At 39.2% G+C, this 25,739-nt stretch overlaps 1 long non-coding RNA gene across 1 annotated transcript; it reads left to right on the top strand.

Annotated features, from left to right (window-relative positions):
• LOC103554063 (uncharacterized) lies at window positions 1-25,739 on the top strand. The gene is made up of 4 exons (XR_545620.2): window positions 1-200; window positions 18,962-19,181; window positions 20,542-20,670; window positions 25,477-25,739. It is a non-coding gene; the product is annotated as an uncharacterized lncRNA (long non-coding RNA).

Raw genomic sequence — 25,739 nt, 5'->3', positions numbered from 1 at the left:
TTCCAGGAAACTTTTGCTGAACAGTAACCAGTTGGTGTGAGCTCTTCTGGAGCCATCCTCATGCTGAAAGTAACTTGGTTGTCCCATTTCGGTGTGTGAGAGATGGCAGAATGCCTACTTCCCTTCCCTCAGGTCACTTATGGCTTATATTGTAGCTCTCAGAAGGAATGTCTGTAAGGGACTCTCTTGCAACACTAAAGGTAAGTCAATTCTAAGTGTTGAGCAGTGTGTCTTGATAATTGCAGGTCCTGCACTCTGCAATCCCACTTCATTCACTAGCTTTTATGCCTTTATGGAATGAAATGTTCAGGTTTCTCTCCAGTTGAAAATTCCTAAGCATTCAGAAGGTCTATAAACCTGACCAGGAATTCCTGTGACTTTTGGAGACAACTTGGCAGAGTGCTAGGAGTACTGTATGTCCCTGCCATCCAGTACAGTGCAATATTCTATTTGATTCTCTATTTAAATAATTTCTGTGAAAAGTTTACATTATAAGTAAATATATAGAAAGATATTCTTTAACAGTATTTTCTTCTGAGTATAATTCTTCTGAGAGGTTTTTTTCTTATTTTTAAAATTTTTTGCTTATTTTATTGTATTGAGGGGATAATGGTTTATAACATTGTGAAATTTCAGTTGTACATTATTATTTATCAGTCATCATATAAATGCACTCCTTTACCCTTTATGCCCACCCCCAACCCCCTTTCCCTCTGGTAACCACTAATCTGTTCTCTTTGTCCATGTGTTTGTTTATCTTCCACATATGAGTGAAACCATATGGTGTTTCTCTTTCTCTGTATGGTTTATTTCATTTAACATAATACCCTCAAGGTCTGTCCATGTTGTTGCGAATGGGACAGTTTTGTCTTTCTTTATAGGCGAGCAGTATTCTGTTGCATATATATATACCATGTCTTCTTTATGCATTCGTTAATTGATGGGCACTTGGGTTGCTTCAATGATTTGACTGTTGTGAATAATAGTGCAATGAACATAGGGGTACATATATCTTTATGCACTCGTGTTTTCCTGTTCTTTGGATAAATACCCAGCAGTGGAATAGCTGGATCATATGGTAGTTCTATTCTTAATTCTTTACTGTTTTCTATAGTGGCTTCACCAGTTTGCATTCCCTTCAGCAGTGTATGAGGATTCCCTTTTCTCCACATCCTCTACAACATTTGTTATTTTTTGTCTTGGTGAGTATAGACATTCTAACGGGTGTAAGGTGATATCTTAGTGTAGTTTTCATTTTCCTTTCCTTGATAATTAGTGATGTTGAACATCTTTTCATGTGCCTATTGGCCATCTGTATGTCTTCTTTGGAAAAATGTCCTCTGCCCATTTTTTGATCGGGTTGTTTGCTTTTTTGTTGTTGAGTTGTGTGTAAGTTCTGTATATATTTTGATATATAAATGTCTTTGATAAAGATATATATATATATATATATATATATATATATATCTTTCCAATTCTTTATGTCATCATCAATTTCTTTCAATAATGTCTTATAGCTTTCATTGGATAGGTCTTTCACCTCCTTGGTTAAATTTATTGTGAAATATTTTATTCTTTTTGTTGCTATAGTAAATGGGATTATATTCTTGAGTTCTCTTTCTGTTAGCTCATTATTAGAGTATAGAAATGCAACTGATTTTTGTAAGTTGATTTTGTACCCTGCAACTTTACTGTAGTTGTTGATTATTTCTACTAGTTTTCCAATGGATTCTTTAGGGTTTTCTACATATAAAATCATGTCATCTGCAAACAGGAAGAGTTTCACTTGTTCATTGCCAATTTGGATACCCTTTATTTCTTTTTCTTGCCTAATTTCTGTGGCCCAAACTGCCAGTACTATGTTGAATGAGTGGTGACAGTGGGCACCCTTGTCCTGTTCATTTTCTCAGAGGGATGGCTTTCAGTTTTCCCCATTGAGTATGATGTTGGCAGTGGGTTTGTCATATATGGTCTTTCTTATGTTAAGGTACTTTCCTTCTATACCCATTTTATTGAGACTTTTTATCATAATTGGATGTTGGATCTTGTCAACTGCTTTCTCTGCATCTATTGAGATGATCCTGTGGTTTTTATTCATCATTTTGTTAAGGTAGTGTATCACATTGATTGATTTACAGATGTTGAGCCATCCCTGCATCCCTAGTATAAACCCTACTTGATCATGGTGTATGATCCTTCTAATGTATTGCTGTATTTGGTTTGCCAATATTTTGTTGAGGATTTTTGCATGTATGTTCGTTAGCAATGTTGGCCTGTAATTTTCCTTCTTTATGTTACCCTTGTCTGGTTTTGGGATCAGGGTGATGTTGGCCTTGTAAAGTGTGTTAGGAAATGTTCCATCTTTTTTGACTTTTTGGAATAGTTTGAGAAAGATAGCTATTAAGTCTTGTTTGAGTGTTTGGTAGAATTCTCCAGAGAAGCCATCTGGTCCTGGACTTTTATTTTTTTGGAGGTTTTTGATTATTGTTTCACTCTCTTTACTTGTGATTGGTCTGTTCAGATTCTCTATTTCTTCTTGATTCGGTTTTGGGATGTGGTATGAGTCCAAGAATTTATCCATTTCTTCTTGGTTTTCCAATTTATGGGCATATAGTTTTCATAGTATTCTCTTATAATTCTTTGTATTTCGGTGGTATTCATTGTAATTTCTCCTCTTTCATTTTCTAACTTTATTTATTTGAGCCTTCTCTCTTGTTTTTTTAGTGAGTTTGGCTAAGGATTTGTCCATTTTGTTTACCTTCTCAAAGAACCAGCTTTGTCTTTCCGAATTTTCTTGTAACTCATTGAGTTTTTATATGATAGCTATTTTGAATTCTCTGTCACTTAGATTGTAAATTTCTGTGCCTTCAGGATTGATTTATGAGTGGTTGTCATTTTATTTCTCGTCTGGAGTATTAATATATGTCCTCATATTACTTGATGGGGTGGATTTATGTCTTCAGGTATTGGTAGTCTCTAGTAGCAGATTCTATCTGCCGCCACTGGGAGTGGGCAGGAGCTGTGTATTCTGAGCCGTCTGCAATCTCTGGCATCTGTGCCTGTGCTTTGGAATCTATGCTGAAAGGTCCCATCTACAATTGTCTGCTCACAATTGCTGCTTTACTAATGTATACGCAGGTGCTCTGGCAGGGGTCCCTTGCTCTGGCCGACCAACCATGCAGGTGCACCAGGCAAGGGGAGGGATGCTTTCCTTCCTGTGCACAATCCCAGGGATGTTCTGGCTCTGCCCTCACTATCTGCCCTCCTGGGATGCTGGCTTGATGAAGTCACCCCTGCATTGGCTTAGCCTCCTCTGTGTGGAGCTTTCCCAGATCTGGGAGGCAATTCAGACAGCGAAGGCATTCCTGCAGAGAGACCCCCTCCCCACTCTCCTTTCAGCACAGTGCACAGTCCTGCACCCGAGGTTGCTGCTGGGGATGGAGAGGAGATCCCCTTACCTCCTTCCACTTCCTCCGGGCGATCCAGCATCTCCACTTTCAGACATATGGCTGTGTGGGTCTCTCAGACGTCTATTGTGTTGTGTGAATGTCTTCTGTTGGTTTATGAATGTCCTTTTCATTGTATCTTAGAGGGGAGAGTCTAAGGGAAGAGCTCACTCCATCATGATACTGATATCACACGCATCTGTCTTTTTGAGATTTTTTTGAAGTTACAGTTATTCAGAAGAGATTTGTAATTAAGGAGTAAATCCCTATATGTTGTTTACAATGAGGACAATTCTAATTCCCATGAAACAATGTGGGATTAGAATTAAAAATCTGGGTTTGAATCTAGCTCTACTCTATAAAACTGTGCAACCTGGACACATTACATAAATACTCTGCATCTGAAAATTGAACAGTGAATAATACCTGCCCCTCAATATTGTTGTAAAGCATTTATAAATCATGTGTGTGAGAGAAGCTAACACAGCACTGTTTCCTTAATAAGTGCTTCATTTATGGCAGATTTATGCCATTCATTTTCACCCAAACGGTTTCTCAAAGCTCAGGAGGTTGACACTGAGAGCAGGTAGTCAGGACAAGGATCAGAATGATGATATCTTTACCTCGGCCACACAAACCAGTCCAGACACATACACATGTCTTCAGCCCATGCTAATATTTCCTCTGCTTTCTGTGTTTTGGCCTTGATCCGGTGCTCTACTATTGGGAAAGGTTCCATGCAACAAATGCCTGATAAGCCCTTGAGAAATGTTAAATAACAAAGTCATTAATTGCCTCAAGGAATGAACTGATCCTTGCTTCTCTCTCGGAAAATCAATAGTTCCTTGCCAGGTTTCTGAAATGAAGAAACTGAGCTTTACAAAGCATTGAAGATTTTAAGGTCTAGACTCTTTCTTCCTTCTTCTCCCCCTCCCTCCTTCCCTTTCTTCTTCTTTCCTTCCTCCCTTCCTTTTGCCTTTGTATCCCTATGTCTCAAAAGGAAATTCTGCACAGATTAGAGATATTGGCCCAGAGCAAAAGTGGCTTGTACCTTATGTTGAAATGAATTTCTAATTTATTTCACAGAGAAGCTTAGCCACAACTTTTGTACATTTTTTAATAGTCTGAATTCCATTTGTAGCATTTAATAAATGGATTTGATGCTAGGAATGATATAAAAATTTAGCTTTATTGAAACTTGTTGCTTGAATTGAAAGCAACCTGGAGTATTTATGGCCTCTGTCCACTTACATTTTGAGAACATCCAGTAGTAGAATGGTTGCAGTGGTCAGTATGGTTGCTCAACCCTTGCCTTCTCTGGGGGTTGGGAGGAAAGTGGACAGTTTAGAACTTAGAAGTGGACTTTGTGGCATGAATTTTGGAAATGAGAATTGCTGAGGCCTCCTTTTCATATCTTCCATGATGCCTGACATTCTATAATTAAAACCCAATTCTTTCACTTAAGACCTAGTTTTTTGGTAAATAAGCTAATCTCCTCCATTTGCACCTCTATTCTATCCCTGGGTCCTGGAAAACCCTCTCCTCTCAGGTGATATTAAATGTCGTGGAGAGCAATCTAAGGTGCAGTGGCCTATACCACTTGGAAACCCACAGTCAGCACCTCTCTGGGGGAGGGAGCAATCTGCCTTCTCCCAGACTGCCTCCTGGGTATCTTAGTTTTCTTTCTAAGCAGGAATTCCAAACATTACCCAGTAGCTCGCTCTCTCTAGACCAGGAAGGGGTTAGCTTCATTATATATTAGTCATTTTTCTTCCCCTTCAAGACTGGGTTAGGAGCACAAACCCAGCCAAAACTGTTACCCAGACTTTTGCCCAAGAAGTGTCCCTGCCTTCACTTACTGCTTTTTATTCTCCTCATGACAACACTACTTTCATAAAGCAGGGGTCTTTCTGTCATAGCACAGATAGTGGACTATGCAGCCCAGATATGAGCAAAACCTTTGACTCCACTGAGTCAGATTCTCATTACAGTCTTACGCTGCATAATGACATCTTGGTCAATGATGGACTGTATATACGACATTATATGCAGTATTATAAGATTATAATGGAGCTGAAAAGTTCCTTTCACCTTGTGATGTCATAGCTGTTGTAATGTCTAGCACAACATATTACTCATGTGTTTGTGGTGATGCTGGTGTAAACAAATTTACTGCACTGCCTAGTTGTATAAAAGCATAGCATACACAGTTATGTACAGTACATAATACTTGATAATGATAATAAACAACTCTGTTGCTGGTATATGTATTTATTATATTATACTTTTTATCATTATTTTAGACCATACTCTTTCTACTTATAAAAAAAGTTTACTGTAATACAGTATGCTGTGTTATGCCGGCAGCAGCCTCATACATCTCATATTTACTGTGTCTCTTGATTGCATCATTTTCTCTTGTGCTTGATTTAATCTTGTGCTGTTTTGTTCATCATGGCCCCTAAGTGCAAAAAATCCACTGCTGGTGTTTCTAGTGATTCAGTGATTGACCTGGAAACAAAATTAAATGTGATTAAGGTCTGTGAAGCTGGAAAACAAGTGATGATTTTTGCTCTCCAGTCAGATATGTCTCATTTTGCCACAGCTATGATCTTGAAAAACAAAAACAGAGATGGAAGCTGTTAAAGGATCTTCCCCATTGAAGGCAATGAGACCAACCAAAATTCGAGAAGGGCCTATATCAGATGTGGAGAAACTTCTAATAACCTGGACTGAAGACCAGACACAGAAGCACATCCCTTTATGCACCATGACAATCATGGCCAAAGCAAGAAGTTTGTTGGCAATGTTGAAGAAGAAGGCTGAACCTGACTATGATGTTGAATTAACTACAAGTTCTGGGTGATTTAAATGATTCCAGAATCGTTATTCATTGCATGACATGAAAGTGAGTGTTGAGTTTGTGAGTACTGATGTGAAGGCAGCTAAAGAAGTTTTGGAAACTCTAGTGTGCGGGTTGTGGAGGAAAATTAATTGCTAGGGCAAATATTCAATATGGATGAAACTTCCCTATTCTGGAAGCAAATGCCTGAAATGCCATATGGAGGCCAAGTCAATGCCAGGTTTCAAGGCTTTTGAGGACAGGATAAGTCTTGCTTGGGGGCAATGTTGCAGGCAACAAATTGAAACTCTTTGTGATCTGGCACAGAGAGAATCCCAGGATCTTCAAGCATATCAATAAGCACACACCGCCAGTGTGCTACAGGAGCAATAGGAAGTCATGGATGACCCAGCTCCTCTTCCAAGGTGCCCTCCTGAATTGCTATGCCAGTGAAGTGGAGAAGTACTGTTTGGAGAATAACAGACCTTTTAAGATTTTGTTTATTACTGATAATATCCCTGGACATCCTTTTTATTGATGATCTTCATCCCTATATCAAAGTGGTATTTCTCTCTCCAAACACCACTTATTTGATCCATCCAAGGGATCAAGGATTTATAGCAGCATTTAAGGACTTCTACCTGAGGGGAATTTTGCCCAGGCTTTGTTGCAACTGACGAAGACACTTAGAAGACACTGATGCAATTCTGGAAGGATTACAAGATCTATGACTGCATTAAGAACCTCGCTTGGGCTTGGGATGATGTCACCAAGGAAGGTATGAATGGCATCTGGAAGAAGACACTCAAGAGGTTCATACATGACTTCAAAGGATTTGCCAAGGATGAGGAGGCCACAAAAATCAGCAAGGCTGTGGTTGAGGTGGTTGAGATGGCGAACAACTTGAACCTGGACGTGGATGAGGATGACACTGAGGAGCTCCTAGAGGTGGCTCCTGAGGAACTGACTAATGAGGAGTTGTTGGAACTGGAACAAGAGTGCATAGCTGAAGAAGACGCAAGAGAATAGGAAACTCCAGGAGAAAAAGAGAAGAACTCCCAAGAAAATTCACAATGAAGGGTTTAGCAGAAGCTTTTGCAGGCCTTAACAAGCTCCTTGTAAAGTTTACATGGAACCCAACACCAAAAGCTTTCATTAATAGAGAGGAATGTTCATGATGCGTTATCTGCTTGAAAACAGATCCATGATGATAAAAAGAAACAAACCAAGCAAACTACCATGTGTATATTTCTGAAAAGAGTGACACCTCCTCAAGAAGAGCCTCAGGCAGGTCCTTCAGGAAGTATTCAGAAGAAGTCACCATTATCATAGGAGATGACATCTTCATGTGTGTTGCTGCCCTTGAAGGTCTTCCAGTGGGACAAAAGGTGAAGGTGGAAGACAGAGATATCAATGATCCTTACCCTGTGCAGGCCTAGGCTAATCTATGTGTTTGTGTCTCAGTTTTTAACAAAGCAGTTTAAAAAGTAAAAAAATATTAAAAATTTTAAAAATAGGGGCCGCTCCGTGGCCGAGTGGTTAAGTTTGTGTGCTCCGCTGAGGCGGCCCAGGGTTCGGATCCTGGGTGCGGACATGGCACCACTCGTCAGGCCACGCTGAGGTGGCATCTCACATCCCACAACTAGAAGGACCTGCAATTAAGATATACAACTGTGTACAGGGGGGGTTTGGGGAGATAAAACAGAAAAAAAAAAAAAGATTGGCAACAGTTGTTAGCCCAGGTGCCAATCCTTAAAAAAATAAAATAAAACAAAATAAAATAAAAATAGAGAAAAGCTTATAGAATAAGGATATAAAGAGAGAAAATATTGTTGTACAGCTGTACAATGCATTTGTGTTTTGAGCTAAGTGTTACTACAAAACAGTCAAAAATTAAAAAAAATTAAAAGTTTACAAAGTAAAAAAGTTACAGTAAGCTAATTTTAATTATTGAAGAAAGAAAAATATTTTTATAAATGTAGTGTAGCCTAAGTGTACGGTAGTGTACAGTAATGTCCTAGCCTTCTCATCCACTCACTGACTCACCCAGAGCAGATTCCAGTCCTGCAAGCTTTGTTCTTGGTAAGTGCCCTATACAAGTATACCATTTTTTATCTTTTATACCATATTCTTACTGTACTTTTTGTATGTTTAGTTACAAAAATATTTACAATTGTTGCAGTGAGTGCCTACAGTATTCAGTACAGTAACGTGCTGTACAGGTGTGTAGCCTAGGAGCAATAGGCTATACTGTATAGCCTGGGTGTGTAGTAAGCTTTACCATCTAGGTTTGCATAAGTCCACTCTATGATGTTCACACAATGATGAAATGGCCTAACAATACATTTCTCAGAACGTATCCCCGTCGTTAAGTGACCCATGACTGTACTCTCATGTGATGACAAGGAAGCAAACTATTCCATGAACCTGTCTCTTTTTTTTTTCTTGATTAGTCTCTCTCCCTCCCTTGAGGTTTTATTTATTTTTTAATTTTTTTGAGGAAGATTAGCCCTGAGCTAACTACTGCCAGTCCTCCTCTTTTTGCTGAGGAAGACTGGCCCTGAGCTAACATCTGTGCCCATCTTCCTCTACTTTATATGTGGGACGTCTACCACAGCATGGCTTTTGCCAACCGGTGCCAAGTCCGAATCCGGGATCCGAACTGGTGAACCCCGGGCCACCGAGAATCGGAACGTGCAAAATTAACCGCTGTGCCACCGGGCCCGCCGCCCCCTTGAAGTTATATTACCTGCATACTTTCACAGGAATTTACTACCAAAGTCCTATTTCCTCCAATCTTGGTGCTTTGCCTCTTCTCCTATACAGCAGATTCCCCTTCGATTAGTACTTTTCACTGTTCTCAAGAAAAGTGTGATTTTAACTTCATCACCAGGCTCAGTGGAAATGAAGATCTTAGAGTGGATTCGGCGTTATCTAATCTCTGCTTTGTTATGACAAAGGGCTGACCAAGCCCTGTATTATGATTAATAATTATTATTAGAACCCTGTATTAATATTATGTATTATAGGGGCTGGAACTGCAGTGGGAGTTGTAATCTGAGGCAAAGGCTGAAGACTGAATATATTAAAATATCAGTTAGGATTCTAGAAGTGGGATCCTGAGGGTCTAGAGAAGTGCTGTCCAACAGAACTTTCTGCGAAGATGGAAATGTTCTATAACATTCTGTATTGTCCAATATGGTAGTCATGAGCCGTATGTGGCTACTGAGCACTTGAAATGCTACTAGTGTAGCTGAAGAACTGAATTTTTAATTTTATTTGCTTTTAGTTAATTTTAATTTAAATAACTACAAGTGGGTAGTGGCTACTCTATTGGAATACCTCATGCCTAGAGGGAATATACTAATTCCAAGCAGGCCTGAGGGAGCACTAAAGCCAGATATAGATCCTGGAAGGGGGAACCAGGAGGAGAGTAGCTTCAAAGGCAAGTTAGGCAGGAGTGAAAGAGAAAAGGAGAGAGACGGGAGGAGGTTGTTGCAAATATCTTTCTAGGAAACTAGCTTTTACTACTTGATTTTATGGATAGGTTGAGTTGTTTTCAGAACTACGTAGATATCTAGACATCCTTTTATGACTCAACATTTCCTCCTTAAGAAATTATTCAGCTTTCTCTGAAAGATTATCGAAAGCTCAAATACTGTGTAGACCAGCACTATGGCTTTCACTTTTGCAAGTCAACTACATAGCTTTGATTTCAATCAATTATTATTATTTGTTTTTAGTTTAAAAGGGTTTCTGTTTAATATTGAATGTTTTCAAGGAATCTACACAGATTTACTACTAAAAAATGTTCCTCACCCTTGTTTAGAGATATCAGGGCATTCATTTTAGATAAAGCACCTAGGAGTAGCTCTAACAAAATGAGTCCAAGGAAAGGATGAGATAGGATCTCAAGCAATCAAAGGCAGGGCTAGAAGCTACAGCAATTTATTTTTCTAGGATATAGAAGCTTCTGGGAGAGTAGCAGCCTTTATCACCCTGTACATTAACATAAAATAGAATCTACTCAAGACTGTTTAAGCAGAAAAGGAATGTATTATTCATTCATTTGTTTAACAAATATTTCACCTGCCCAGAACTGGGAGCTGGAGATAGCGGAATTACAAACTGATGTATCCCCTGCCTTCAGGGAGGGAGACAACAGGGGATTAACAAACAAGCAAATAAATAAAATTAGTAAAATGTCAGATGTTGATAGATTTAATAAAGAATTCCAAAGCAGGATAAAAAAATAATGAGTTCTGGGTTGGAAGGGGAGTATTGTATTTTACCTTGGGTGTCTAGGGGAAACATCATGATAAGACAATATTTGATCACAGACTAGAAAGAAGTGAGGACAGTAGCCATGTGCACATTTAAGACCTTTTGAGACTGAGGACACTGTAAGTGCAAAGGCCCTGACGTGAGAGCATGCATGTCATGTTCAAGGAATGGTGTAGAATGTTCTGAGGGAGAACTGGCACTGGAGATCTGGAGAAGGATAATAGGATTTGAGGTCAAAAAAGTGATGAGGACCAGATCATGTTGGGCCTTGATGGATTTTATGAAAACTGTGACATTTGTGCTGAAAAGTGTTACTGAAAGTCATGAGATTAGAGACAATCACCTGGGAGAAGTGGAGATAGATGAGAGTGGTGGTCCAAAGACAGCCTGGGACATTCTAAATGTTTACAGATCAGGGAGACGAAAGAGAATCAGAAAGGAGACTGAGAAAGGAAGTTCAATCAGGTAGAAGGAGAAGTGAGAGTAATGTGCCTAAATCCAGGTGAGGAATGTGTTTCAAAAAAGGAGGAAGTTATCAGTAACAGGTGCTGCTAATAGGTCATGTAGCATGAGGAAGAGGAAATGCTGTTGGATTTTACAAGGTGTAAGTCTTGGTGGTTGACAGAGTAGCTTGGGGATCAGTGAGAATGAAAACATACCTGCAGTGAGTTCAAGAGATAATGGAGAGTTTTTATCATAAATGCACGTTGAATCTTGTCAAATGCTTTCTCTGCATCTATTGAAATGATCATATGACAAAAACTCTCAGTAAAATGAATATAGAAGGAAAGTACCTCAACACAATAAAGGCCATAGATGATGCATCCACTCAATAGTAGAAAACTGAAAGCTATCCATCTAAGAAGAAGAACAAGACAAGAATGCGCACTCATGCCACTCTTATTTAGCATAGTCTGGAAGTCCTAGCCAGAGCAATTAGGCAGGAAAAAGAAGAAATAGGCATCCAAATTGGAAAGGAAAAAGTAAAACATCACTGTTTGCAGGTGATATGATTTTATATATAGAAAATCTTAAGAATCCTCCAAAACACAATTAGAAATAAACAAATGCAGTAAAGTTGTAGGTTACAAAATAACACACAAAAATCTATTGTGTTTCTATATGCTAACAACAAAATAGCAGAAAGAGAAATCAAGAAAGCAATCCCATTTACAGTTGCAACAAAAAGAATAAAATATCTAGGAATAAATTTAACCAAGAAGGTGAATAACCCACACACTGAAAACTATAAAACATTGTTGAAAGAAATTAAAGAAGACACAAAGAAATAGAAAGACATTCCGTGCTCATGTATTGGAAGAATCAACATAGTTAAATGTCTGTACTTCCTAAAACAATCTACAGAGTCAATGCAATTCCTATCAAAGTTCCAATAACATTTTTCAAGGAAATAGAGCAAAGACGCCTAAAATTTATATGGAACAACCAAAGACCCCAAGTATTCAAAGAAATCCTGAGAAAAAAGAACAGAGCAAGAGGCATCACACTTCCTGACTCCAAAGTATACTACAAAGCTATAGTAATCAAAACAGCATGATACTGGCAGAAAACAGACACACAGAACAGAATTGAGAGCTCAGAAATAAACCCATACATGTATGGAAAGCTAATTTTCAACAAAGAAGCCAAGAACACACAATGGAGAAAAGAAAGTCTCTTCAATAAATGGTGTTGGGAAAACTGGACAGCCACATGCAAAAGAATGAAAGTAGACCACTGTCTTATACCATACACAAAAATTAACTCAAAGCAGATTAAAGACTTGAATGTAAGACCCGAAACCAAAAAACTAGAAGAAAACATAGGCAATACTCTTTTTGACATTGGTCTTAGCAGTGTTTTTTGAATATATCACCTCAGGCAAGGGAAACAAAAGCAAAAGTAAACAAATGGAACTACATCAAACTAAAACTCTTCTACACAGCAAAGGAAGCCATCAACAAAACAAAAACACAACCTACCAATTGGGAGATGATATTTGCAAATTTGATAAGGGGTTAATTCCCAAAATATATAAAGAACTCATACAACTCAACAACCAAAAACAAACAACCTGATGAAAAAATGGGCAGAGAATCTGAACAGACATTTTTCCGAAGAAGATAATTATTAGGGAAATACAAATCAAAAGCATAGTAAGATACCACCTCATGCCTGTCAGAAAGGCTATTTTGTGTGTGTGTGTGTGAGAAAAAATCACCTTGATCTAACATCTGTTGCCAATCTTCCTCTTTTTACTTGAGGAAGATTGTTGCTGAGCTAACATCTGTGTCAATCTTCCTACACTTTATGTGGGCTGGTGCCACAGCATGGCTTGACGAGCAGTGCTAGGTCCGCTCCCAAGATCTGAATCTGTGAACCCTGGGCCGCTAAAGTGAAGCATGTGAACTTAACCACTATGCCACTAGGCCAGCCCCTGAATGGCTATTATCAAAAAGATGAGAATAACAAGTGTTGCAGAAGATGTGGAGAAAACGGAACCCTTATGCTCTGCTGGTGGCAATGTAAATTGATACAGCCACTATGGAAAATAGTACGGAGATTCCTCAGAAAACTAAGAATAGAACTACCACGTGATCAAACTATTCTACTTCTGGGTATTTACCCAAAGAACATGAATTCAAAAAGATATATGTGCCCGAGTGCATATATTAACAGATGAATGGATAAAGAAGATGTGGTATATATATATATACAATGGAATGCCCCTCAACCATGAAAAAGATGAAATCTTTCCATTTGTGACAACATAGCTGGACCTTAAGGGAATTATGCTAAGTGAAATAAGTCAGATGAAGAAAGACAAATACTGGATGATCTCACTCATATATGGAAGATAAGATACATGTATATTTATATATATATGTGTGTGTGTGTATGTGTACAGAGAACAGATTGGTGGTTACCAGAGGGGAAAGGGGTGGGGGGAGGATAAAATGGGTAAAGGTAGTCATTTGTATTGTGACAGATGTAATGTATACAGAAGTCGAATTATAATGATGTATACCTGAAATTATATAATGTTATAAACTAATGTTTATTCAATTAAAAAAAGAGATAATGGTAAAAGGGAATGAGGAAACAGTGAGTTACAAGACTCTTCTGACAAGTTTTGCTTTAAAAAGAAAGAAATGATCATGCGAGACCGTAGGACAAGGGATGGATTTGTAAAGATGGAAGAAATTGTACCATATTTGTACATATTTGATATAGCAGAGATGAAAAAATAATAACCCAGGAGAGAGGGGAGAAGGGATAATTGTTGAAGATGCTCTTGACTATGGGAGAGCAGATGAGATCAGGTGCAAAGTTAGAGGAGTTGGCCTTACAAAGGAGCAGAGACTGATATCAATACTAACAGAATAGAAGGCAATCAGGTGGGTATAGATGCAGGTGGGTATAGATGCAGGTGGGTAGGCAGATGTTGGGGTAGTAGTGCGTGGAAAGTTTTTTTATATTTACATTTTTTTCGGTGAAATAGAAAATATTGTCATCAACTGAAAGTGATGGTAGGGGGAGAATATTGGACATTTAAAGAGAGGAAAGTAGGTGTGAATAGATGTCTAGGAGAGCAGGAGAGTGAAGGGACTTTGGAAAAATAGGAGGATATCTGGGCAGCCCCGAGGGCCCACTTGAAGTGAGTGATCATGGATTTAAAGTAAGTTGGTAAGATCCTATGCCCTTCTCCAGCCATGCTCACCTGCCCAAGGTAATTTTCCAATTTAACTGGATCCTTCAAGGAGAATACAATGGAGGAAGAGAAGGATATTGAGGGTTTCTGCAAGGAGGTGATTACAATGAGACTATAGAGTATAATCTGGGAAAACAGAGAAATAAAGATATAATGGAGATGAGGGACAATGAAACATGGTAAGATCAATGGATTAAGGGCTCAAGGAATTTCAAAAAATTGGGTGTGGGGTCTTAGAACAAGCCAGAAAGACAGGATGTGGTTGTTGGAGAGCAGCATGCTTAAAATGAAATAATGGAGAGTGCTCTGTTATTGGTAAATAAAAAACCTAAGGTATAAGAATGGAAGTGGGTGGTTAAGATTGAGTGGAAGATCAGAATACTGGAAGAGGTTAAGAAACTCAGAGGCCAGGGCAATGGGAGAACTATCCATATATGTATTAAAAGAACCAGGAGTCATGAAAGGAGTTATTTAGGAGAAAGTGACAGTGAGCTAGGTTTGAAATATTCAGTATATGAGGGGAATGATCTGACAATCTGTTAATAACTGGAATAGTAGGTGTTATAATCTAATGGCATGAACATCAAAACTGGGATGGGTTTAGGGAGAAGGGAGGGACCATAGTCTAGAAAGATACATGAGGGGGGCTAGCCCCGTGGTCGAGTGGTTAAGTTCTCGCACTCCATTGCAGGTGGCCCAGTGTTTCATTGGTTCGAATCCTGGGTGCGGACATGGCACTGCTCATCAAATCATGCTGAGGCAGCATCCCACATGCCACAACTAGAAGGACCCACAATGAAGAATATATAACTATGTACTGGGAGGCTTTGGGGAGAAAAAGGAAAAAAATAAAATCTTTAAAATATGCTAACAACTATAAACTAATTTAAAAAAAAAAAAAAAAAAAAGAAAAAGAAAGATACATGAGGAACAAGGAGGACATCTACGCTGCTTCTAGACCCCAAGGTAGTAGGAGTGTGGAAGAGGGTTACAGAAGAAGCAATGCCTCAGGGAAAAGCCAGTTTTAAATTAAAGCAAGAAGGCACAGAGAATATATAGACAACCAGATAGAAGGTATAGGGGATTTTGATGATTATGGACCGTGAATTCCAGAAAGCTCCATAAAAGGATTTTGGAGAAGGGTGAGATGGGACCAGAGAAGAAGATGCACAGTCCTTGAGGGCATTACAGTCTGGTTGATGAGGAATGAACTCTCAGAACTAGGCTTTTTCTCTTGATTAATTTTAGCGGATATATAGGACATGACATGATTATTAAGAATATTAAAATAAACTTTGGAAGGGGCAAAGAATCAGGTTCAAACCCATGGGTGCTGCATCAGGGTATACTCCTTTATTGTTGATCCAATACACACCCATAGTGCTGGAGGACAGATATCAGTGTCTCCACTACTTCCATTCTTAAGAAGACAAGCACCTTAATTGTCCTCTCACCCAAAGATAAAACCACGTTTCCTTACATTATTTGCATCTAACTCAGTTTCACAAGAAGTCATCTGATGGGTACAGTCTTGGTTTCATGCCCATGTTCTAAATAAAAGAGAAGCAAAAAGAGTGATTTCTGGCTTTCTTCTTGAAAGGAAACTCCAAACATAGAAAGGGAATTCAAAAGCCACTCGGTGATCTTGACAATGATAGATGTCCACTATGGGATCCAAAAAGCAACCACTATTTTCTAGGGCTCTGCTTAAGGATGGGGTGCATTATTACTATTAATGCTTTAATTCAGTCCCATTATAAATATAATTTGAGCACTTGCTCTGTACCAGACACTGTGCAGAGCACCAAGAATATAAGGGCAAGTAAGATAGCTTTATCTTCAAGAAACTCCCAACTACTCGGGAAGGCAGACAAAGCAAACCTGTAGAGTAAAATGTGCCGTTCAAGAGGGATTTAAATGGGACAGCTACTGCCTGGGCTCGCTGGGATGGGAATGGGCAGGTCAGAGATGGCTTCACTTGAGATTCATCTTATAATTCAGAGCAGGGGTTGTCTTGCTGGAATTGAAGAAAAGGAGAGAACACTTCGGGCCGAGGGAACTACATTGAGTATTTCAGTGTAGCTGATGTCCTGGTGATGAGGCTGTGTATGAGGTAAGATTTGGGGAAGAGGTGTAGTTAGAAAAGGAGATTGAAGCCTGACTGTAACTGTACACCTTTAATCAAATTGCTTATATCCTACAGGGGAGGGATTGTCAAAGTACTTTTTGTCTGTTGGCTTGATATTTCAGGAAACCTTTATTCAAATAGTGTGTGGTACCCACCTATAAAATAGAGCTTCTATGGCTAAATAAGGAGAAGGGAGTGTACAAATGCCGATCCTTTCTCTCCTTGTCAGTCCATAAGACCCCTCTATGGACCCCAGTGGTTCCAACAGTTTGAACTGCACTGACGGAGGCTTAGTGGAGGATTGTCACCTCAGGAATATCATGATTATTTCGTGTTTTAGACCACTCTGATGGTAGGAGGAGGAATTGAAATTGGGAGAATCTGGAAAAGGGAAGACTGGTTGGAAGCCCATTAAAGTGACTCACTGCTGATAGGACAGTGGGGCATGGACTAGGACAGTAGGGATGGAGAATGGGGCCCACTGAAAGAAGGCTATTGTGATGCTTGAATTTAGGGAGAGAAGGAGTAAGAGGATGCAAGGCTTCATACTCATGATTAACATGTAGCAGGACTAGTGGTTGTAGTAGACAACTCAGAGCATGCAGGGAAATCACGAATTTAGGGAATATCAGGATAGGATAGACAATAAATTAGTTTTTGAATAATTTGAGTCTGTAGTACCAGAGGGCTATTCAGATAGAGATATTCAATACTAAGGAAAATATGAGCCTGAAATAAAGGAGAGAAATGGTGCTAAAGATATAGATGTGAGAGTATCAGTAGGTGATACCATGGATAGGGACAGGCTGGCTTAAGGAAAACATGTGAAGGGAGAGGAAAAGACAGCAAGGATAGACGTCTACAGCATACAGCATTTTGAGAGGGTCAGAGAGAGAAGTGCCAGGTTCTGTGACTGGGTAAGCATGATCAGAGAAATTGGAAGAGACCCAATTAGTGTAGATCTTATTATTTGCTCACAATTATTCATTCCTTCTCCATATCTGTCATGCTCCCCACGACCATGGTAGATGAAGTATATGCCCTTGCTTAAGCCAATGGATTTGTTAACAGGCATAACAAACACCACATCTAAAAGGAAGTTTTAATTAATTAGCATGAAATGGCTCTGTTTTTTTTTTTTTTTCATCTGTTTGTTTCTGTCCTCTGCTATGAGAAAAGCATGGGCCAGATGGTAGCTAATCATCATGGATCCCAAAATGAGAAGACACGTGGACCCAACCAAGCTGTAACCAACCTGCAACCCTCGTGTAATGTGAACAGGAAATAAATATTTGTTTTATAAGCCACTGATTTGGGGGATCGTTTGTTGCTGCAGCAAATGATATTAAAGGAGTTGTTGTAGGGAGAGAGAGAGCGAGATAGCATGAAGAAAGAGAGGGCATCTAATAGCAGAGATGTCACATAGCATGGGAATTGAAAGAAGCTATTGAATATGGTAAACTCCAAATACGTGAGCTCTACAAAATGCCTGATAAGAAGCCAGGATCAGGATAATCCGAGATTATCTATGTTGGGCTAGATAATGAAGTTTATTTTGGACACTCCCCCTCTTGGTTACACAATCCGTCCCTATTATTTTCCCATCTTCCTAATTCCTGGAGTCCCTCAGAAACAGAGTTCTCTTCTTTACTGAGTTCTCTGTCCTTTGTGTTAGCATTTCCCAGAGATTCAAGAGACTTTAAGCCTAAAGGATGATCAGATTCGGTGAAAGACAGCAGGTGGATACTGATGCCTTTAATCACACAGCAGCCTACTCAGAAAGATGTTCTGTTCTTAGCAGAGTTCCTATTACTTTTTTTTTTAGTATCTGGTTGAGAAAAATCTGAAGGGCTAACCAAGCTGTACACATTCTGCCTAACCACATCTAAGGAAATGAGTGCTCAAATTATTTAAACGGGGTATACTAACTTGAAGGTCACTGCCTTGTGACTCTGCAGAGGAGAGTGGTTGTAAACTTAAGCTTTGAGGTTCATGTCCAGGCTCACAAATTCCTAAATTTGTGAACTTGGACATGTTACTAACTCTCTGTACCTTAGTTCACCTTTTTATGGTGAAAAAGAATAATATCTTTTGCAGAGGGTGTGTTAGTAGTTAAATCAGAAAATGCTTAAGAAGCATTTAGCACAGTGGTTGGCACACAGTTAGCTCTCAATAAATGTGGGCTATTATTCTACTGATAATATTATTATTACTACCCTGTTTCTTAAATTTACTTCTTTGTATATGTAGTGCAAGCTGCAACTTAACCCTATGCTGGGGTTTAGATGTGTTTGGATATGATCTAGCAGAGCTGCTGCCAGGAGTCAATTTGAATGAGGGTTTTTAGAAATGAGAATGAAAGAGTATATTCCTGTGCTGACAAAATGGGTTAAAGATGATAGCTTGGCATGTCTCCCAGAGAGTGGTTCCCACAGCCCAGCCGAGCCCAGCTGACTCAATTCCAAGAATTGAGAACTGACTACCATCTGTAGAAAGAGGGGCTTTACACTAAATCTGCGTAGCTTCTCATGAGGCACTGCTTTTTACAGGGGATTCTTCTGACTGTGGGGTAAAACAACAGTGTTCACTTGAGAAGACCTGTAAAGAGAGAGGCGCTGTCTCTGTTCTTCTACCTGGGACAGCAGTTCCAACCTGGAGAGCTCTCTGATAGTGTACTCCACACCGACACCTCAGGGCACTTGGACAGATCAAAGAGACAGTGCGCTTGCCATGAATTCCAGCCTCCTCAGCATGACTATAGCTGCAGAGGTAAGACGTGCTTCACCTGGGTTCTTGGGCAATGGACGCCAGCGATGAGGGGATTAGAGTAGAAGAGTATAGAAAGGTTACTTGAGAATTCCTACAAGACTCCTCAGAGATAAATATGGATAAGTTTTATGAATTGACCACATTTTAATTCCTAGCTGGTGTAGCCTAAGGCCATATAGGACTCAGGCTTGGAGCCATATAGTTGAAAAGAGGACTCATCTTATAAAACAGCTATATACCCTCCTAGTAGATTGGTTAGGTCCCCAATTTCCCCAAATTTCCTTCATCTTCCCCTGTGTATGCGTGAAATTCCATATAATGGTTACATCCCTCTATTTCTGGGGTTAAAAATGCATTTTTCACAGAAAAAAAATCTCACTGTAACTTTTGTTAGAAGTAGTGCTGAGTTTATGAAGATAATAAAAGAAGGTTTTTCAAAAGGCAACAAGTGTGAGAAGCATGAATGTACTTGTTAGGTTTATGAAGTAAGCTGGAGAATGGCTGATTGTGAGGATGGGAAAGTCACAGGACGAAAGTTGAGGCCTTGGAGACAAATTCTGTCAACTTCACAGACAGACTTCTGTTCAGACTCTGCATTAACTCTCAATTTAATGAAGTGGGAATATCCGTTCTAGTACATAGGCACTATAGACTTTGTCTTTTATTCAAGTGTCAGGCATGTTTAAAGATTGTGTGTGTGTTAACACAATACTAGCTGCTGTAACAAATAAAGCTTTATTTTTTATTTTTTTGAGGAAGATTAGCCCTGAGCTAACATCCATGACCATCTTCCTCTACTTTATCTGTGGGAAGCCTACCACAGCATGGCTTGACAAGTGGTGCATAGGTCTGCCCCCAGGATCTGAACAGGCGAACCCCGGGCCGCCAAAGCAGAACATGTGAATTTAACCTCTGCACCACTGGGCCAGCCCCTAGATAAACCTTTAAATTTAAGTGGTTCAATGTGACAGAGTAGAGGTAGGGATGCCGTGGTGGACTCGGCCACGTTTAGCTTATGACTTTGAAATTCACCCTGTGGGGTGGATACAGAGATGTACCACCCAGATGCCCTTTCAAAGAAGGACTAGTTGCTCCAGCTCTCGGAAGTGCCTTCAGATGTTATCCTCTTCAAGGATTGCCTGAGCTCTGTAGAGCTGACCAGGGTCACCCTCTAGAGTGGCCTGCATCCAGGGACTGACTGAAATGGGCATACTAGCCATTTCAGCCCCACATGAGCTGACTCTAACAGGCTTTTTTAGCTCCTGAGAGCGCAAGGGGTCAGCCAAGGCTGACGTAATGCCTGCTTCACAGCTCAATTTGTCCCTCTGCCCAATCCTACGTTTTCCCCTTCTTTCCACAGGTATTGATCCCTAGGCACTCCCTAACAAACGTCCATCTCAGAGTCTGCTTAATACAGAACCCAACCTGGGAAACTCAGAATTGACTTGCAGCCTGCAGAGGAGAAGACAGAAGAGGTCACCCATGGAAGGTTTGATCTAAAAGGGCTACATATTGCTTCCACTCACTTCATTAGCTAAAACTCAATCACCTGGTCAAGACCTTCAGCATCTCATTTTTAAGGAATCAGAGATACCCAAAAACATTGGATGCCTTATCCAGGATTATATAACTCATTCTCTAATTCAGATCATTGGATTCTTTGTCCTTCTGAAGAAATAGTATAGTTTTATTTTTCTCTTTAGATGAGAAGGACTACATAACTGTCCATCTCTTCCTTTTGTCTTTGTTTCAGGAAAGCTCAGAAACAAATTCAGAAATAAATTATAGCAACTGTGTAATCCCTTACAGAATACATTTCTTTATTTTATTTTCCTGCATGTCATGACCCACTCTTCTAATTTATCTCGGCCCTGGTAATTTTTTTTCCCTTTTTCCTTTAAATTTTATCATGTTATTGTCTTTCTGCTGCAAATCACCTCAAATTCTTTTTTTAGAATGAGTCAGGGTATGTAAATAAGTGAATAATTTAAACACACAAAAGCATGATTCTGTATTCTTTATTCCGTAGCATCCTATTACAAACCCTTCCATTACAGTTGGGCATCATTATAGGAACATTTCCATCTCATTATAAAATGAATTGACTAACCCAACAGAAGATCTGGTTTGAATAGAAATTATATGCAAGGCACTTGTTAAATAGCTAGTGCCTATTAGAACTTCTGATTTCCAGATGGGAAATGGCAATGCAATTTATGATTTATGATTCATTTGTAAACTTTTTTTTAAGAATGAGCACCTACCTGGCAGATAAAGTTTAATCATCCTCCAAGGAATTTTCTTTTTTTGACAGCCATTCATGTTGTGTATTATAAACCTCCATTTTAGGGTCGATAAAACTTGGGTTTGGATAGGTCATTGCTCATAGCTACACAACGAGGGGGCAGCAGCCTTATCCTTCTGGGCCATTTTTTTTTTATTAAACCCTGTTAAAAACAGCTCCAATACAGGATTACAGTGCCATTGTAAAAAGAACGTGGTAACCCATGTCTACATATTCCCATACTAACACCTTTTGATATACTTATTAGCCAGGCTTTTCTCTTGAATTATGAACTCGTGACATTTGAAACAACAATTCTGGCTCCTTTTCTCTTCTCCTCCCATCATCTTGTGAACATTATTCCTTCAGAGATAATGCCCCTATTCTTCCCTCTCTAATGATATCCCCAAGCCCACACTCTGTGGTCATCGTCATGTCCCACTCTCAAGGCAGGCAGTGGGTCTTGTCCAATTCAGCTCTTTAAATTAAGAAGTTTTGTGTGTGTGTGCTGCCTGGTGATAAGACTCCCAAAAGTGTCTCAGAAGGCCCTGAAAAAGGTGCAGAATATCCTGCAGCTAAACCCAAGTTTGAGGCTCAGAGATCTTATCCAAGGTGGACTGTTCCTTGACAAGCCTTTGGCTTATAAATTCTTCCTTATCTCTCAGGCAGCATGTATTTCCCTGGAATTTGGTTACTGTGCTTTTTAGTTGAAGCCTTTCCTTAATAATTCTATTTAAAACCACACGTCTGGGAGATACGGAAGAGCCAACCAGGCTCTGGAAAGGGTGACATATTGGTCTGTACTCCAAGTAGAGGGACTTCAGCTCTGGCCTCCACTGAGAAATCACTTCTGTGGGGTGATTTATAGCTTTCTAAGACTTTTCTTGTGTAACATATCAGCCCTACCAGCCTGTCAAAGATAGCTCACTTCTTAGTGAGGCAGATGCTCTTCTCAAGTTTATAGCCATGGTTGCAGTTCCTTAAGTAATTTATTCCCATTAAAACAAGCATTAGTCATTCATTCACTCATTTCCTTGTCACTCACATATTTATTCAACAAACATTTTTTGAGTCTACTAAGAGCTCTTTAAATTAAGAAGTCTTAGACTGTTAGTTCCATGAGGGGAGGGGCCTTGCCCGTTTAGTATATAGTTCTATCCCCAGGGCTAAATTCTGTGGCTATCACTGAATAAATATTCAGTAAGTTTAATACAGAACCTGTTGTGGCAGAGATTACTAGTTGCTACACCTATCACTCTCCTTTCTCCTTAGCTAACAGAACCCTAATTTTGAGCTGGGCACACTGTCACTAGTTATTCAGCTAGTTATGGCCATGTTGTTTTGCTCAGGTGCACGGCATTCAGGGTACCTGCAGTGTGACACTACTGGGAAACTACTTAAAGGGGGGTTGGTTCAGTTATAAAGGGTTCTCTTTTTATCCATCTCTTTACCTCCTCTTCTAGCATTCAACATAGATTTTTTTCTCATTGTTATGACTGAAGAATAATTTACATAGATTAAGGTATACAAATATTAATCATATACGTCGATGGATTTTTACATCGACATACACTCACGAAGCTATTATCCAGGTTAAAATATGAAATATTCCTAGCATCCCAGAGAGCTCCCTTGTGACAGACCCAGTCAGTGACCTTCCCAGAGGGAACTGCTATCACCATAGATTAGTTTTGCCTGTTTTTGAACTTTATCTAAATGGAATCACATAGTCAATCAGACAGAGTCCCATCAGGAGACAGAAACTACAGCAGTAATTTGAACCGGGAAAATTTAGTATAAACAATTATTTGCTAGTAAAAGATAGTTAACCACAAAAATGGGTAAAAGATGACTCTAAGGAGTACAAAGGTAGCAAATACAGATGGCAGCTGCTACCTCTAGGGCTTCCAGGGATCGAGGAAGACTATGGGGATTTCAAGAAGCCTCACCTCGGCCCTGAGATGCAGACCTCGTTAGAAAGGGTGTGGCTCTCACGGGAGCAGGCAGCCTGCTGGTGACTAAGAACCTTTCTGGAAGTTATGGGCTAGAACTGGCTCGTTGCCATGGCCTGCTTGCTGGTAGACAAACTCGCTTGGAGGACACAGGCCTGTGTGGGTCTGTGAGAGCTGCCAATGTGAGCCACCCACATGCCAACTGCCAGCTGTCATGCACACCAAAAACAGTATCTTGGAATTGGGAAGGGGAGCCCTTCTTCCTGCTACAGATTTGCAATGTCCCAGCAGAACCATTGATAATATTGAATGAACTGGCAAAGGAGAATGTTTACAGGATCAGGTACCTAATCACAAAGCAGGGCAAAAAAAGAATAGATTTAGAACTGAGAGGCAATAAATTGATAACTGCCACATGTAACATATACTCTTTTATGTCTATCTTCTTTCACTCATTATTTTATGCACACTGGGTTTGATAGCTGGAGCTCTAGCAGCCATCTGGAACCATGAAACAACCTTGAGAATGGAAGCCATGTACTAAGCTGGTGAGCAGAATGACAGGGGCCTGGGGTCCCTGATGACAGCAATGGAGCTACCATACTGGCCCAAGACTTCTCAAGTCTGGACATTTTTTAACATGAGAGGGAAATAATACTTTCTCATGTTTAAACCATGTGAATTTTTTCCTGATATATGCAGTACAGGCAAATGGAACTAATATACATGCTTAAAACTATTCATAGTCTGGGTGAGACAGTCATGTAAACAAAAAAATTCTCAGAATGAGAAAGACAAGAGAAGGAACTAGAAATGATTGTTTTCTCTGTGCCAGGTCCTGTACTAGACACTTGGGATACTGGGGAGATTCAGATCTTCCTGTCATTTTATTTTGTGTTCGTGTGTCTTTATTAGCCATCACAGACAGATTTTGAGTCCAGGTTTTCTGACTTCTAGAATAAAGCACTAGCTTTATTCTTTAATTACCCAAATATCAGCTGGGATCACCTTACCTCCTAAGAACTAAATAAAGTTCCCTAAATATCCAATTTTGCCCCAACTAGAAGTCTAAGACTTTTCCTAAAATTTCTGTCAATGTAACAGTTGGGGATGGAGAAGGAAAAGTGGTTACATAATGTGTGTAAGTTCTTGCAATTACCTCTGGGTATAAACTGCCTCTTCAGTTCCTGGGTCAATTTTCTTTCTTATTAGTTCATGCACTAATTTTCATACTATGTCAGCTCAGCTTACAAAACTACCAACATTTATCGGTTTCTAAAAAAATATCCACTCACACAAGTCAATATGTATGTGTAATGGTTTTTATTGAAACATACTCAAACAGTAGCCGGAGTAATCTCTAATTTTTAAAATTTTTATTTTACTAATTCTTTTGAAAATGTAACATACTTAGATGGTTCAAAAAAATGTTAAAGTGGAAAATGGTAAATAGACAAGCCAATTTTCTATTGGGGTGCTGGTCTTTTATTAATTGGTAGAAGCTCTAATATGTTAAATGAGTCCTATGTGATAAGGTTGCAAATCTATTTTGTCAGTTTGTACTTTTTCTTTTGACTTTTCCTGTAATGGTTTTTGCCATGAATTTAAAATTTTTTCATATACTCACCTTTTCCAATTTTTTATTTTCGTTTAAAGCTTTAAGATATTGTATTTTTATTAGAAAGGTCTTCCACATGCCGTGGTTATAAATAATTCTCTCATCTTTTCTTCCTAGTAGTTTTAGGGCTCCTATGTATACATTTAAATCTTTGATCCATTTTGAACTTATTCTCATATAAAGTGTTAGTTTAGATCTAACTTACATTTTTCTGGATGGCTATTCAGTTATCTCAAAACTATTTATTCATATTTTCCCCATTGATTTGAGATACCACTTGTTATTTATTGAAGTACCACTTGTATTTGTTTATATTAGTGGATTCTATTTTATGATGTCAACGTTGATTTTTGAACCTGCATCACATATCTATAACAATTTAAGTTTTACATGTTGTAATAACTGATAGGGCTAGTTCTCCAAATTGCCCTTATTTTTCAGAGAAAAGGAACATGGAGAAGAGAGCGAAAAGAAGACTTATTCAGGGGAGCCGTGGAAAAAGAAGTGAATTACCATTCCAGGATTGGTGACATGTTTAGCCCCCAGAGCAGTATTGTCCAATAGCAACATACTGTGAGCCACAAATATAAGCTCTCCAAGGGATTTTAAATTTTCTAGTAGGCACATTAAAAAAGTAAGAAGAAACCCATTATATTCAACGTGTTTTCATTTTAATATGCAATCAATACAACCCTTTTTAATGA

The sequence above is a fragment of the Equus przewalskii genome, chromosome 16 (assembly GCF_037783145.1).
Source record: "Equus przewalskii isolate Varuska chromosome 16, EquPr2, whole genome shotgun sequence".
NCBI classification, from domain to species: domain Eukaryota; kingdom Metazoa; phylum Chordata; class Mammalia; order Perissodactyla; family Equidae; genus Equus; species Equus przewalskii.
This window is presented reverse-complemented; position numbering and strand designations above follow the sequence as displayed.